This window comes from Bos mutus, chromosome 14 (assembly GCF_027580195.1).
Source record: "Bos mutus isolate GX-2022 chromosome 14, NWIPB_WYAK_1.1, whole genome shotgun sequence".
Classification (NCBI taxonomy): Eukaryota; Metazoa; Chordata; class Mammalia; order Artiodactyla; family Bovidae; genus Bos; species Bos mutus.
This window is the reverse complement of record NC_091630.1, coordinates 4,818,962-4,835,089: the sequence shown is the minus strand read 5'-3', so window position 1 is coordinate 4,835,089 and position 16,128 is coordinate 4,818,962. Positions and strand designations below refer to the sequence as shown.

General features: G+C 42.0%; 1 long non-coding RNA gene across 1 annotated transcript; it reads right to left on the bottom strand.

The window, feature by feature from the left end:
* Positions 1-14,360: 14,360 nt before the first annotated feature.
* Positions 14,361-16,105, bottom strand: LOC138990784 (uncharacterized). The gene is made up of 3 exons (XR_011466886.1): positions 15,969-16,105; positions 15,109-15,276; positions 14,361-14,760 (listed from the first exon to the last, which is right to left on the bottom strand). It is a non-coding gene; the product is annotated as an uncharacterized lncRNA (long non-coding RNA).
* Positions 16,106-16,128: the final 23 nt, after the last annotated feature.

The window sequence follows — 16,128 nt, the reverse complement described above, 5'->3', positions numbered from 1 at the left end:
AGTACTATCAGCAGAACTTCTGGGTGAGGACACGTTACGTGTAAATGACAGTTGACCTGCCTTTTGTCATTAAAAAATATCAGTGGTTGATTGCATCTTCAAGCCTCCTCTTTCATTCTGGATCACTATCAAGTGGAAAATAAGGGGCTTATCACACTCATAAGCTCATACCTTGGTTATCTGTAGCTTCAGTTCAGTTCAGATCAGTCACTCAGTCATGTCCGACTCTTTGCAACCCCATGGACTGCATGCAGCATGCCAGGCCTCCCTGTCCATCACCAACTCCCAGAGCTTACTCAAACTCGTGTCCATTGAGTCGGTGATGCTATCCAACCATTTCATCTGTAGCTTAGGGAATGGTATTCTCACAACCATCTGCTGGATGATAGAGGCTGACCTTCTAAAGATTTTGGCTTTAACTACTTTACCAACTGAGCTATCAGGGCTTCCATGGGTTGGGAAGATCCCCTGGAGAAGGGATAGGCTACCTACTCCAGTATTCTTGGGCTTCCCTGGTGGCTCAGCTGGTAAAGAATCTGCCTGCAGTGCAGGAGGCCAGGATTTGATTCCTGGGTTGGGAAGATCCTCTGGAGAAGGGAAAGGCTACCCACTCCAGTATTCTGGCCTGGAGAATTCCATGGACTATATAATCCATGGGGTCGCAAAGAGTTGGACATGACTGAGTGACTTTCACTTTAACACAAACATATATAAAACTATTGTATTTTCCTTCTTTAGTAAATGATACTAAAATAATCATGGGCTTCCCAGGTGGCTCAGTGTTATAGAATCCATCTGCCAGTGCAGGAGACTCAGGAGACATGGGTTCAATCCCTGGGTCAGGAAGATCCCCTGGAGAAGGAAATGGCAACTTGCTCCAGTATTCCTGCCTGGGAAATTCCAGGGACAGAGGAACCTGGTGAGCTACAGTCCATGGGGTTGCAAAGAGTCCTATAGGATGGACGGACTGAGCATGCACCCACACATACATATTTGCAAATTTTCTAAAAAAAAAAAAAAAAAGTATAAACCACAAATTACCAAAAACAGTTCCCTATAGCGGATGGCTGAGGATGGGGTGTAGGTATAGAGATGAGAGTGAGATTTCTCAGTACATCTTTTTAACTTTCTAGTCATACATGTTTTATATTTTCAGAAAAATTAAAGATAAAAAGCAAAACCTAAAATTGAATTTTGGAAGAAACTAATGAACTTAACTGTATATTAATGTGATAATGTAATGACACAGAAAAAAAAGTATGTTTTGAATAGAGTACTCTGGTTGTATATCCTTAGTAGAATATATTACATACTAAGAAGAACAACAAAACAGTCTTGAACTTTACTGCCAGATTTAATTTTGATCATACTGTTAGTGTTGTAATTGAGAAATCATTTTTGTGTACACTTCTTATGTTAAGACCAATAAATAAATATATTGTTTTCCACATTGATTTTCATTCTGGCTAATACAAATATGAAATGCAAAAGCTAAGATGAACACTGTGGTACTGGATTTGAATATTCTGTTCACTGATGCCGAAAGCAATAATACCACAATGACAGGGAAGCTAAGAAAACAAACTTAATAGCTCATAGTTTATGGACCTCTTGTAAGGCTGAATGCCTGATTTTATATTTGCAACTTTGCATTCCTCTTTTTAAAAAAGACAGGTTCCAAAATTATTGGGTTGGCCAAAAGTTTCATTCACTTTTTTTGTAAGATGGCTGTAGTAGCACTTAGTTGTCTTTGACTTCATTTACAGCACTTCATACAGTACCATTTGGTTGTCTTTAACTTCATTTGAAACAATTTTGTAAGTTGAATTGTGTCAACATACATTTTAAAAATTATCAAAATTGGTGAGTGTTTGTGTAGCCATTAATATTGAAGATGGAAGAAAAAAGTAACATTTTCAGCATATTATGCTTCATTATTTCAAGAAAGATAAAAATGCAACCAAAATTTTTAAGAAAGATTTCTGCTGTGTATGGAGAAGGTGCTATGACTGATCAAACATGTCAAAAGTGGTTTGTGAAGTTTCATGCTGAAGATTTCTCACTGGCAGGTCAGATAGTCCTGTTGAAGTTGATAGCGATCAAAATCAGACATTAGTTGAGAACAATCAACATTGTGCTATGCAGGAGATAGCCAGCATACTCAAAATATCCAAATCAAGTGTTGAATATCATTTGCACCAGCTTGGTTATATTTATCACTGTGATGTTTGCATTCCACATAAATTAAGCGGAAAAGAACCTTCTTAACTCCTATTTCTCTATGTAAACATAAAGAAAACATTCCATTTTTATGGATTAAAGATCTAAATGTAGGACCGGAAACTATAAAACTCCTAGAGAAAAACACAGGCAGAACACTCTCTGACATAAATCACAGCAAGGTCTTCTATGACCCACCTCCCAGAGTAATGGAAACAAAAGCAAAAATAAACAAATGAGACCTAATTAAACTTAAAAGCTTTTGCACAATGAAGGAAACTATAAGCAAGGTGAAAAGGCAGCCTTCAGAATGGGAGAAAATGATAGCAAATGAAGCAACTGACAAAGAATTAATCTCCAAAATATACAAGCAGCTCATGCAGCTCAATTCCAGAAAAATAAATGACCCAATCAAAAAATGGGCCAAAGAACTAAACAGACATTTCTCCAAAGAAGACATAAAATGGCTAACAAACACATGAAAAGATGCTCAACATCACTCATTATCAGTTCAGTTCAGTTCATTTCAGTCATTCAGTCGTGTCCAACTCTGTGGCCCCATGAACTGCAGCATGCCAGGCCTCCCTGTCCATCACCAACTCCCGGAGTTCACCCAAACTCGTGTCCCTTGAGTCAATGATGCCATCCAACCATCTCATCCTCTGTAGTCCCCTTCTCCTCCTGCCCTCAATCTTTCCCAGCATCAGGGTCTTTTCCAATGAGTCAGCTCTTCACATCAGAGAAGTGCAAATCAAAACCACAATGAGGTATCATCTCACACCGGTCAGAATGGCTGTCATCAAAAAGTCTACAAACAATAAATGCTGGAGAGGGTGTGGAGAAAGGGGAACGCTCTTGCACTGTTGGCAGGAATGCAAACTAGTACAGCCACTATGGAGAACTGCGGGGAGTGAGCTCCGCCCGTGGCAAAGGTCATGAGGAAGGAGGCTCGGCATACGCAAAGGCGGGATCAAGCCTCAGGAGTCTCCCTGGAAATTCTCGAGCATCTACCCCCAAACCAGAGTCTGCCTACTTTCTGCTTTGTGCTCTCACCTACACCTCTGACTTCACAGGGGGGCTGTCCCCCACTACCTCTCTCTGAAAAAAGAGCGACAGTGTTTCAACCTACAAACTCCTTTGGAAATCCTCTAGCCTGCGTGAATAGGTTTTTCCGGCCACATGTGATTGTTCAGAGCCTCCCAACTGTGAGAGGCAGGAGATGTTCTAAACTGTCTAAACACAGATTCTTTTGAGTAGTTAAAAGATTAATTAGAAATTGTATTGGTGAAGGCTTTTTCACTTATTGAGCCAATGTTTACTGCTAAGTCTCCATACTCCTTACCTACTGTGTCCTTGGCAGTGTATTGATTGATATAATGGGTGTATAGAAATGTAAGTAGTAGCCTCAATGTTTGTAACCTTGGACTCTTGAGTTAATTATTTTCTTGATTGAGCCCACCTCACCTTTGCCCTATAGGAATGCAGCTTTGTCCAATGCTATTTTGGAGGCTGGTGCCTGACTTTGGAATAATCACATTTAGAGAAAAATAAGTTTCTTAAAATGTTAACAGGCCTTCTGGCCAGAAGATGATGTAAATCACCTGAACTTTTGCATATGATAAGTTTGAAAGCCTGGCTTCGATTAGAACCAGGAACTGCTGTCCTTGCATGACTCCACCCCTTCCCCCATTATCGTCTATGCATAACTTAAGGTATAAAAACTACTTTGGAAAATAAAGTGCGGGCCTTGTTCACCGAAACTTGGTCTCCCCATGTCGTTCTTTCTCTTACCTTCTGGCTGAATTATTCAGCCTCTTTTCTCCACTGAATTTCCTCACTGAGCTATCCTCATTCTATTACTCTTTATATCTTTGATAAATATTTAAATAAATAGGTCGCCTATGCCGTCTCTCCTTCGAATACCCTGGATCAGCCGGGGCTGGACCCCGGCAGAGAACAGTGTGGAGATCCCTTAAAAAACTGGTAACAGAACTGCCATACGACCCAGCAATCCCACTGCTGGGTATACACACTGAGGAAACCAGAATTGAAAGAGACACGTGTACCCCAATGTTCATCACATCACTGTTTACAATAGCCAGGACATGGAAGCAACCTAGATGTCCATCGGCAGATGAATGGATAAAGAAGCTGTGGTACATATACACAATGGAGTATTACTCCGCTATAAAAAGAGAATATTTGAGTCAGTTCTAATGAGGTGGGTGAAACTGGAGCCAATTATACAGAGGGAAGTAAGTCAGAAAGAAAAATACCAATACAGTATATTAACGCATATATATGGAATTTAGAAAGATGGTAACAATGACCCTATATGTAAGACAGCAAAAGAGACACAAATGTAAAGAACAGACTTTTGGACTCTGTGGGAGAAGGCGAGGGTGGGATGATTTGAGAGAATAGCATTGAAACATGTATATTACCATATGTGAAATAGATGACCAGTCCACGTCTGATGCATGAGACAGGGTGCTCGGGGCTGGTGCACTGGGATGACCCAGAGGGATGGGATGGGGAGGGAGGTGGGAGGGGGTTCAGGATGGGGAACACATGTACACCCGTGGTGGATTCATGTCCATGTATGGCAAAACACCACCACAATATTGTAAAGTAATTAGACTCCAATTAAAATAAATTAATTTTAAAAATAAATAAAATAAAATTATATGACAAAAGAAAGAAAACATTCCATTTTTAAAACAAATTGTGATGGGTGATGAAAAGTGGATACTGTACAATAATGTGAAAAGGAAAAGATCTAAATGAACCACCACCAACCACACCAAAAGCCAGTTTTCATCCAAAGAAGGTAATGTTGTGTATATAGTGGGATTGGAAGGGGGTCTTCTATTATAAGCTCCTTCTGGAAAACCAAATGATTAATTCCAGCACGTACTGCTCCCATTTAGACCAATTGAAAGCTGCTCTCAATGAAAAGTGTCTGGAATTAGTTAACAGAGAAAGCACAATCCCCCATCCAGATAATAAAATACTCTGTGTTTCTTTGATGACCAGCTTGGCTGGGAAGTTCTGATTCATCTGCCATATCCACCAGACACTGTACTTTCAGATGTCTATTTATTTCAGTATTTGCAAAATTCTTTTAATGAAAAAATGTCAGTTCCCTGGAAGACTGCAGAAAGCACCGGAACAACTATTTGCTCAAAAAGATAAGTTTTGGGAAGATGGAATTATGAGGTTGCCTGAAAAATGGCAGAAGGTCATGGAACAAAATGATGAATACATTGTTCAATAAAGTTCTTGGTGAAAATGAAAAATGTGTCTTTCATTTTGGCTTTAAAAAAAAAAGGCAGGAAACTTTCGGCCAACTCAGTATATTAGCTTCAGACTCCGCAAATCTGCACCTCCCTCTTGCTGTGGAGCACCGGGTACCCAGATTGCTCTTTACAAGGACTCAGAGTCCCTTGGAGAAGTGGCTGCTTTCAGAAACAGAACCAGGAAAGATTGAGGTGAGCCTAGAACCTATTATTATGCCAGAAACCTAGAAAGTGTTTAAAAACTGAGTCAAGAGAATGAGACAAGCCACAGAACTGGAGAAAAGGCTTTCAAAGGGCTGCTGTCCAAGACAGACACAATACTCTTAAAACTTAACAGGAAGAAAATCATTTGATTTTTCAAATGTGCTAAAGAGCTTAACAGGCACCTCACCAAAGAAGATATACAGATGGCATACTGGCTAAGCCACGTCTGACGTCTGACTCTTTATGAGCCTATGGACTCTAGCCCTGCAGGCTCCTCTGTCCACGGGATTGTCTAAGGTTCTTCACCACTAACACCATCTGGGAAGCCCTGTATGGATGGCAAATAGGCACATAAAAGAGGCTGCACATCAACACGTCATCAGGGAAATGCAGATGAAAACAAGATACCACCTATTAGAACTGGTGAAAACCCAGAACACTGACAAGACCAAACGCTGGCCACAATGTAGAGCAAAAGGAACTCTCATTCATTGTTGGTGGGGATGCAAAATGTACAGCCATTTCAGGACACAGTTTGGCAGTTTCTTACAAAACTAAGCATTCTCTTACTGTACAATCCAGCTACTACACTACTTGTTTGGGATTTACCTGAATGAGTGGAAACGTGTGTCTTCACAGAAGTCTACACATGGATGTTTATAGCGGCTTGATTGATAATTACCAGGACGTGGAAGCACCCAAGATGTCCTTTAGTAGGTGAGCAGATAATATTTAGGAGTAAGAAGAGATAAGCTGTCGTCATGAAAAGACAGAGAGGCACCTGAACTGCATACTGCTAAGTGGACGAGGCCAATCTGAAATGTCTACATACTGTATGATTCCAACTATATGACGTTCTGAAAATGAAAAAACTATGGAGACAGTAAAAAGGTTCCGAAGGGGCGCCAAGATGAACAGGCAGAGCACAGACCATTTTCAGGGCAGTGAAATCACCTGGAACAGTGCAATATCCATGCAGTATCACCACCAGTGAAACAGTGTGTGATACTGCTATGATGAACACATGTTATTACGAACTTGTTCAAATCCACAGAACATAACACCAAGAATGAGCCCTAACATAAGCGGTGGTCCTTAGGTGATGACGATGTGGCAAGGTAGGCTCATCAAAGATACCCTCTGGTGGGAGACTGTTGAAAATGGTTGAGGTTATGCACGTGTAGGGGTAAAAGGTGTTTGGAAACTCTCTGCACCTTCCTCTCAATTTTGCTGTGACCTAAAACTGCCACCCCAAAATAAATCATTATAAAATGGACCCATAAAAAACTAATAGGGTCATGTAAAACACATACGCCTCCCCCACCCCACCCCCACCATATGGTCTAGCTTGCAGGAGGTCCCACTGCCAAATTTGGGACAATTTGGCCATCAGAAAGAAAAATACTAATATATTAAACCTCTCCTTCACATGTCCAGGGGTCCATAGTGATACAGAACGAGAGAGACAGTGAGAGAGCACGAACTTCCTTATGAGAGAATAGCAACTCCTACAGATGAAATGATAGAATTTTAAGCAACCATTTTTGGAAGGCCAATGTTATGCCTATTTCTGGCAAGGATCAGTAGCGGGTGCTAAAACTTCTGGGTGGAAGATTTCATTACTGGTGAATAAGATATTCACACTATCTAGGATTAAGAGACAAAAGGTACATATCAACAAAACACAATGTGTAAATGCTTAAAAAACCCACAATGTGTGACCTCAGTTACATTGTAGACTCGGGGGAAAGCTGTCACAGATGCTTTGGGGACGAATGGAGAAATATAAGCACAGATGCTGTGTGATATTATTGAAATGACGTTAATTTTCATAGGTGAGATGGTGGTACTGGGAGCACTTTAGGAAATGAATGTTCATAAGGCTGAATCACCTGATGCTACCTCAGTTATTAACTGAGTCTCAGTCAATAACTGGGACATTCATTGAGAGATGTTTGGATGCTAATGATGCCATCCTTGCCATTTTTCTGTGGGTTTTAGCTTTCCAAAAGAATCTGTGGGGACAAAAACCTTCTACTTCCTCAAAGCAATGAACCTGTTAACTTGCTAAGTAATTGTATAACTCTGTGTGGACTTTCATTAACAAGAAGCCTCTGTCTGAGATCACAATCCTCAAGTAAAGTGAGGTTTGCACTCGCCAGAGAAGCCAGAAATCCTGACCAAGGACATGCTCATGCTCTCTACTTCACCCTTGAATGAGTTAATCCAATACACGCTTCCTTTGCAGAAAAGTACGCTCAACTCACCTCTCCTCATTGAATCAGATACTGTACGCATGTGAGGCACTCCTACCTAAGTTACCACCCTAGCTATGCAAATATTTGATTAAACATAGCAGCATATTAAAGAAATATCAAAGTATGAATTAAAATTCTTTTGTTAGGGGACATACACAGACTCTTTCTCTGAAATACACATTTTTCTTCAGGGATTCTTTTTAGAAAGTCTAAATGTCAACTGAAGTGGCTATTTCCATCTGACTTTTGGCAGCAGTTTAGTCACTAAGTCGTGTCCAACTCTTGTGACCCCAAGGACTGAAGCCCACCAGGCTCCTCTGTCCAGGGGATTCTCCAGGCAAGAATACTGGAGTGGGTTGCCATGCCCTCCTCCAGGGGATCTTCCCGACCCAGGGATTGAACCCAAGTCTCCTGCACTGCAGGCAGATTCTTTACCAGGTGAGCTAGGAGTTACTGATCAGGAAACCGACACAAGCAAGGTTCCCTATTCCTCGCTTACCTAGAGGGGCAAGCCCCACAGGCAGGAACACTGCCTCAGTCTGCAGAGTCCCAAGTCCAAGGTGCTCTCACTTTGCACCCATTTCCTTTAGTCACCAAGTCCTGTGATTTGCGCCACTGAGACTGATTAACCGAGAGACTGTCTTATCATTTGCTTTGTTTGATGTCTTGCATAAAGTGTTGATTTTATGGAGCTGATACGGTATGCCAGTTTCGCTGTCTTTAATTTTCTATTCCTAAGGTCATCCTGAGGTTAGAATTGCTTAAGGCAGGCTCTCCAGGAGATTACACTGAGGCCCAAAGGGGCTAAAGGTCTTGTTCAAGGGACTGAGATTTCACACCTGGATGAGAACTCTCAGACCAGAACTGGAAAGGTGTCTATCAAGAGTCAGCTCTTAAATCACTTCTCAGATTACAACTTTCAGAAGCTAAACTTTGTCCCTTAGGATCAGAGAAGAGCACATTGCTAAAACCCTGCCTTCTACATTTTTAGTCTTTTCTTTAATCTCACATTGCTTTGTAAAGAAGTAGAAATATGTATCCATACCCTATTTTATAGTATTTTGTGTCTTATTTGAACGTAGTATAAAAGCAGATAAAGTGTGACAAAGGAGAGCCAAGATTACTTAAAAGAAAAGGAAGTTGTGTAAACATCAGAATGGTGTTGAAAAGTCCAGATAATTGACGCCAAAATAATTCAAGTGCCAAAGAATTTAGTTATTCCCTGACTTGGAATGAGTAAGTCAATGTCACTCTATTCCTGCCAACATTTTGAAACATAATGCCAGAGATAAATTCAGGTGCTAACAGACGTTCTGTCATCAGCTCTTCTAAAGCTTATTTATCCTGTTCTGTCCTCTAGGAAAGGGCAGTCTATTCTATCAAGAACGGTACCCATATCTCTGTCTCAGTACCAAGCAAGGCTTGATGCAGCCTCACGTGGGTCCCACCATTCCACTACTGAAGGTCTGATGCACCACCCTTGCACACCTAACAAAACCTCCCACTCCACATACCATTATATCCTTTATAACCGACGTTACCAACCCCCTGCCATCATTGCCATCAGCATACTAAGAATGTGTTCTAGAATTTTCTCTCTTAGGGGGAAGTTTCTCCCAGTACATTCCTACAGCTCCCATTGGCTACCCACCCATCGTCTCTGGTGTTTCTTGGGTTTTTCTCTCCATGTGTATTCAGTCACTCAGTCGTGTCTGACTCAGTCGTGTCTGACTCCCACTAGGCTCCTCCATCCTTGGAATTTTCCAGTCAAGAACACTAGAGTGGGTTGACATTTCCTTCTCCAGGGGATCTTCCTGATCCAGCGATCAAAACTGTATCTCTTGCATCTCCTGTATTGGCAGGCAGATTCTTTACTGCGGTACCACCTGGGAAGCCCTTTTCTCTCTCTATTCAACTATATTAGTAAGTTTTATCCAGAGATACAGGCACACACAGTGTGGGCGTGTCTGTGTTGTAAAGACGTTTATTATAAGGAATTGGTTCACACAATTATGGAAGCTGACAAGTCCCCAGATCTGCAGGATGAACCAGCAAGCTGAGGACCCTGAAGAGTCAATGGTGCAGACCCAGTCTGAAGGCTGGCAGGCAGTGACCCAGGAAGAGCCAGTGTTTCAGTCCCAGTCCGAGGGACGCGAAAAGCTTCTGTCCTGGTTCATAGGTGGTCAGGCAGGAGGAAGTTTGCCTTACTTGGGAAAGACTCAGTCTTTTTGTTTCATTCAGGCCTTCAGTTGAAGGGGAAGAGCCACACACATTAAGGAGGACAATTTGCTTCACTCCATCCACTGATTCCAATGCCAATTTCATGCAAAAACAGCCCCACAGAAACACCCAGGGTAGTGCTTGACCAAACATCCTGGCAACCCAGTCAGGTTGACAGAAGAAACTAACCATCACACAAACCTTTAAATTTGGGGGGACTGGGCCTCCCCCTAGATCTCTCCTCTCTCTGTATGCTCTTCTAAATCCCTCTATCAATTTCTAGGATATAATTTCCAGAGATCAGATATCCACTTTTGCTGGATATCTACATTTTACATTCTCAACTGTTTGCATTTTTTTTAGAAAAGTGAAAATAAAAGTGATGTTTGTTTAAGTAATGTGTCTTATTTAACCTGATATATCCAAAACCTTATTGTTTCAACATGAATAGAAAAAATATTGAGCGTGCCAATTATCAGTTTATTATTAGATTGATTAATATTAGATTAAATGTCATTATGAAATTCAGCATTGAACTACCTGCTCTGTGATAACAGAGCTTTAAGAATCTCTTTGCAGCAAGCACAAGGATGTTTTCTCCGTGGAGGGACTCTGTAAGGGGGGAGGCTGTCTTCCTGGTTCTGGCGTGCTGCGTTTTCTTCTGTTTTCTTCTTGCTCCTCTTGGGTCCCTGGTGTGAGTGCGCTTGCAGGGGCGCCTTGCCGCAGCCTCACACCAAGCGTGTGCAGTCACTCGGCAAGTTCACAGCCTCAGCCTCAGCCCCAGCCCAGCGATTGTCTCTCTGCCCCTCCTAGGGTGGACCCCACATGGCCCAGCTGCCATGCCACCCTGTTGGCACAGAAACACCGCCACTCGCTGTGCCCAGCTGCTCACCAGCCTCAGGCGGTCTGCCCCACGGACAGCATCCACCACAGTCCTCATGACCAGGACCCGTACCGTACACTCTAGGCTGTGTATCGCCCTGCCCAGAGCTGATTTCCCATCCCTGAGTCCCTTTTGCAACCTGCACGCCAGATGTATTCCTTTGTACCCTGGAAGGGTGTTTCTGCTTGCCTGGCAACCATGGACCAGCTCCGATCTGGGCCACCCTTGAAACTTCTCTTCCATCCAATGGGCTGCAACCAGGCTTCTCCATTGATCTGAGTCCTAACTTCGGAAAGGAGGCCAACCGCCAAGCTTGTCCTTCCCTGGAAACTCTCCCTTAGCCAAAGGGTGTTCCTGAGTGTTCTCTGACTTTTAGAGTGTTCTTACTCCCTTTTAGAGTTAATAATTCTTTACAGTAAACGTTTCCTGTTCAAGTTATTGTGTGATTTCTGTCTCCTGGTTGGATCTTAAGTGAAACAATATATCTTCTACATTCTCTTTTCTTAGGAAGTCTTCTAAATCAGTTTTGTATTTTACTCTTACGGACTGTCTGTTCACCCCGCCTTATTGTAAGTGACTGATGGCCGTAGGCGTCAGTGGCTACTATACTGGGCAGCACAGTTCTAGATCCCCTGGACTGTACTCAACTGCTGCAAGTTCAGGGGTCCAGAAAGGAGTGACTTCTCCCCCTCCTCCGCCCCATTCTCCTTCTCACAAATTTCTCTCTGTCATTAAGTGGCACTACCACACACTCAGCTGCACAAGTCAGAATCTTGCTACTCATATTTCCAACTTGGCTCTCTCCCCTCACCTCTAAATTGTATCAATTTTCACTCCTAAACAACCTGTTGATATGACAAAAACAGAAAAGAAAGAAAACTGCACTTTAAACATATAATGAAGTTCAAAAGACGTATAATTCTATAAAGGTCTTTATGCTTTTTCTTCCTAACCAAAACTTCAGTTTCTTAAAAGGCATCAACATTCCATATTCATAAGGATGCAATGAAATAGGCATGTTCATACACTGTTGGTAGAAACATAAAATATATGTTTCTATTTCTGGAAACAATTTGGTAACTTAAGTATCTTAAGTATTTATAATCTTAGATCTTATTCCTTGTCATGCTCTCCAAGAAAGTTAGATTGCTCAAAGTTTTATGTAGAAGGGTGTTCATTACAACATATTCATAACAAGAAATCTAGAAACAATGGAAATGATAAGATGATTGAAATAATATCAAATATCAACAAGATGTAACTTTAGAAAGATACTAAGTATATTTTTAAATATGCTTAGTAAGTATGTATGTTTATATTTATCAATTATAAATTATCTAAAGAAAAATTCCAATTTTTGAGAAACAACATAGTTTATCTGTTTAGAAAAAAAGGCTGCAAAGAAATATATTTTTAGAAAGTTAAGTGGTAGAATTTATTCATTGTTCAAAAATATCTGTTGGGCTCCCTTTGCGTGCCAGGCACTGTTATAGGCACAGGGGATACAGCTGCTGCACTAACCAGCTTCCAAGATAGTCTTCAATGATCCTCACCTAGTGTTCAGCTCCTTTTGTAGTCTCCTCCACCTAATAGGGCCAGCAGGTGTAACTGTAAAAATTCAGTGGAAGCAAAGGTGTACAACTTTTGAGTCTAGGGCATAAAAGATATTGCAGTTTCTCCTTTGCTTTCTTGGGTCATTCAGTCTGGGACCAGCCCGCTTCCACAGCAGAGGACACTCAAGTAGTCCAGCAGAGAAGTTCAGGAGGGGATTTGGGGCAACCTGGCAATAGCTGGCATCAGCTTGCAGCCATGTGAGTTGCTTTGCAAGAAAACCCTCCAGTCTCAGCCAAGCCCTCAGATGCCTGCAGCCTCGGCCAATATCTAACTGAATCTCGTGAAAGACCCTGGGCCAGAACCATCAAGCCAAGCCTCTCACAAATTCCAAGCCCACTGAAATCATGAGAAAATAAATGAAGACTCTTATTTTGAGAAACTCAATTTTGGAGTGATTCATTATGCATTAGAGAACTAATATAGCAGCACACAAAACCAGATAAAATGCTTTGCCTTTATGGAGCTCACATTCTAGCAGGAGGAGACAGGTAATAGGCAAAGTAAATAAATACATGGGATGCTATGTGGTGATAATAGATGGTGGAGAAGGAGGGCAGGGATGTGGGAGGCCTTGGGATTTTACAGAGGTAGTCGTGAAGCCCTCACTGAAAACAAGGGTGTATGAGAGAAGACAGGAAAGAGGTTCCCAGGTGGCACAGAGGCAAAAAATCCGCCTGCCAATCCAGGAGACACAGGATTTGGGTGGGAGTTGCGGCGGGGGGGTGGGGGGTGCGTGTTTCGCTCTCTGGGTCAGGAAGATCCCTTGGAGGAGGAAATAGGAACCAACTCCAGTATTCTTGCTTGGAAAATCCCATGCACAGAGGAGCTTGGTGGGCTACAGTCCCCGGGGTCACAAGGGGTTAGACACGACTGAGCGACTGAACACACACTCAAAGAGGAGAGGGAGGAGCTTTGCAGATATTTAGTGGGTGAGCGCTCCAGGCAGAAAAGTAAGAAAGCATTCAGGGTTCAGGGATGGGGTGAGAAGGTTGGGGGAGGAAGGTTGTCAAATAGGGCTTCACAGGCTATTGTAAGGACTTTGGCCTTTATCCCGAGTGATGTGGGAAATACTGGAACTTCTGAGCTGAGGAATGACATGATCTGATTAATATCTTAGTGGGATTCCTCCTGGGGTGGGTAGAGATTACAGCAGGGGAACCAGTTAGGAAGCTATTACAGTAATCGAAATGAGAGAAAGACTGTGGTGAGTTAAGCAGAATGCAGTAACTTCTGGCTGTTCACTTCCTTCTTTATGTTTTTCTGAATTTCCCTAATTTCTACAAGCACTCTTCATGACTTTTCTAATCCAAAAGGATAAAAAGATGTTCATGAAATCTTTATAGTCCTCAGTAATTTCTATCTTATTTAACAAAATATAGACAACTACGTAATTCTTAGTAGGATTTCAGAACAACATAGTTCTGAACAAACACCACACAAAAAGAGAGTCAGAAACTGTCAACTTTAGTCTAGATATAATCTTGGGTGGCCTGGGCCTGCAGCGCCTTGGAGCAGGGCTGGGGTTCCCAACCAGAGATGGAGGCTGGGTCACAACAGCAAAAGCACCAGATCCCAGCGACTAGACTGGCAGTTAGTGACAAGGGCCCTGGCCCTTTGGCGCTGCAGAAAAGAACTTCCACAAAGACAGGAGTGGTGAAGCAAGTACAGTATTTATTAGGAGGAAGAGTACAGTACGTATGGATAGACACATGGGCAGACTCAGAGACAGAGGCCCCGAGTTGCGCCCTGGTGGCCGTTTAAATCACTTATGTGGGGCATTTCTTCCAGATTTCCTCTGGCTGCTCATTTTGACTTGCCTGGGCTCACAGTCCATATTCTGTATATCTCAGGATCTTCCCGTGTGTGCACGCATCTTAGCCAAGATGAATTCCACCGAAAAGGCATCTGGGTAGAACAGCAAAGGAGCCTCTTTTGTGCATATGCGGCCAGGGAGGGTCTCCTGACTTTGGGACGAGAAATATGTGGTCTGTGCAGGGTCCAATCTCTTCCCTTTGGTCGCTTTACCCTGGGGGGCCCATCTGCTTCCTGCCTCATATAGACGCTGAACAGAACAATATCAACAGAAAAAAAATCTCAAAATCATTGCTGAGCTTTAGACAACTTGAGTGTTCACATTATCAACTAAACATGGTAATTACAAATCACAGCAGCCTTTAATTTTGCTTTAAACACTGTTGAAATTTGGAGTGCCAAATGATAATAGCTCACTGCCTCCTTTGCAGTTACCAATTTTCTGTTTTAAACATGCATTTGCTAAGTATTTCCCAATTCCTATAAGTTTTAACCACTGCTTGCATTTTAACCTAGCATCACAAAAAATGTGAAAGGACTTCATGTACTCTTTGAATATCTTTATTGTCTTTGTGATAGGGATTTCACTGTTCCTCACCTTCAGGTATTTCATATGCAAGCCATCCTTTGCGACTGTAATTAGTTCAGGTTCAGGATTTCCTGGTGGGCTGCGTCGCACAGAGTCGGACATGACTGAAGCGACTTAGCAGTAGCAGCAGTAGCAGGATTTCTAGGCATTTGGCCAGGAGATTACTCTGAATAAAATCTGCTTAATTAAATTAAAAACATATTTGTCAAACACCTATCACTTCCAAGGAACAGTACTACAAGAAGCGAAAAAGAAGTGTTCTGGGTATTTTTCAGTCTTGCTAAAGTTGATAGAGCTTTAAAGTTATTTTCAGTGTGTTGGCTACAATCTCTTCTCTGCTTCTTATACTTAAGGGAATTTTATTTCATTTATGCCACACCTTCCATGCACTGGAAATATGGAATCTGGGATGGAAATATAAAGGTGAGTAGTGAACCTGGCCTCTGAAGAGTACATGGACTGGTTGAGAAACAAACATACATACCAGTAATATGATATTTAAGTTATAGACAATAAATTATAACAATATAAAGTCTGTGATCCACCTCCTACAGCTTTAGAATATCCTGAGAAAGTGTCGTTTTTCCTTCACTGCAGTGTTACTTATTCTTATTCTACAGATATTTCCAGGAATCTGACCTAGCCAAAAAGATGGAAGGTCCTGTCTGCCCTACTTTATTATACAGAATATGTTATAAATGTTTCTTCTTAGTCTGAAAATAAATTCTTCTGTCACTGAGGGGTTAAAGGAAGAAAAGACTCTGCACTCCTATAATAAATCATGAAACTTTTCACGATAATTGGCTCCTCACAAGAAACGCATATTTCATTGAAGGGTAGCTTTCAGTACTGGAGAGGGAAATACCCACTCCAGTGTTCCGGCCTGGAGAATCCCACGGACACGACGGGGCGGCTCTCACTTCATTCTTGCTGCGCGGCTTGTTTACTTTGCTGTGCGTCTGCCGCGCTGTCAGAAGTTCTCATCTGACTGCGGAAAGCACTTCAGCTCCGTCTCATTACAGTCCTCCC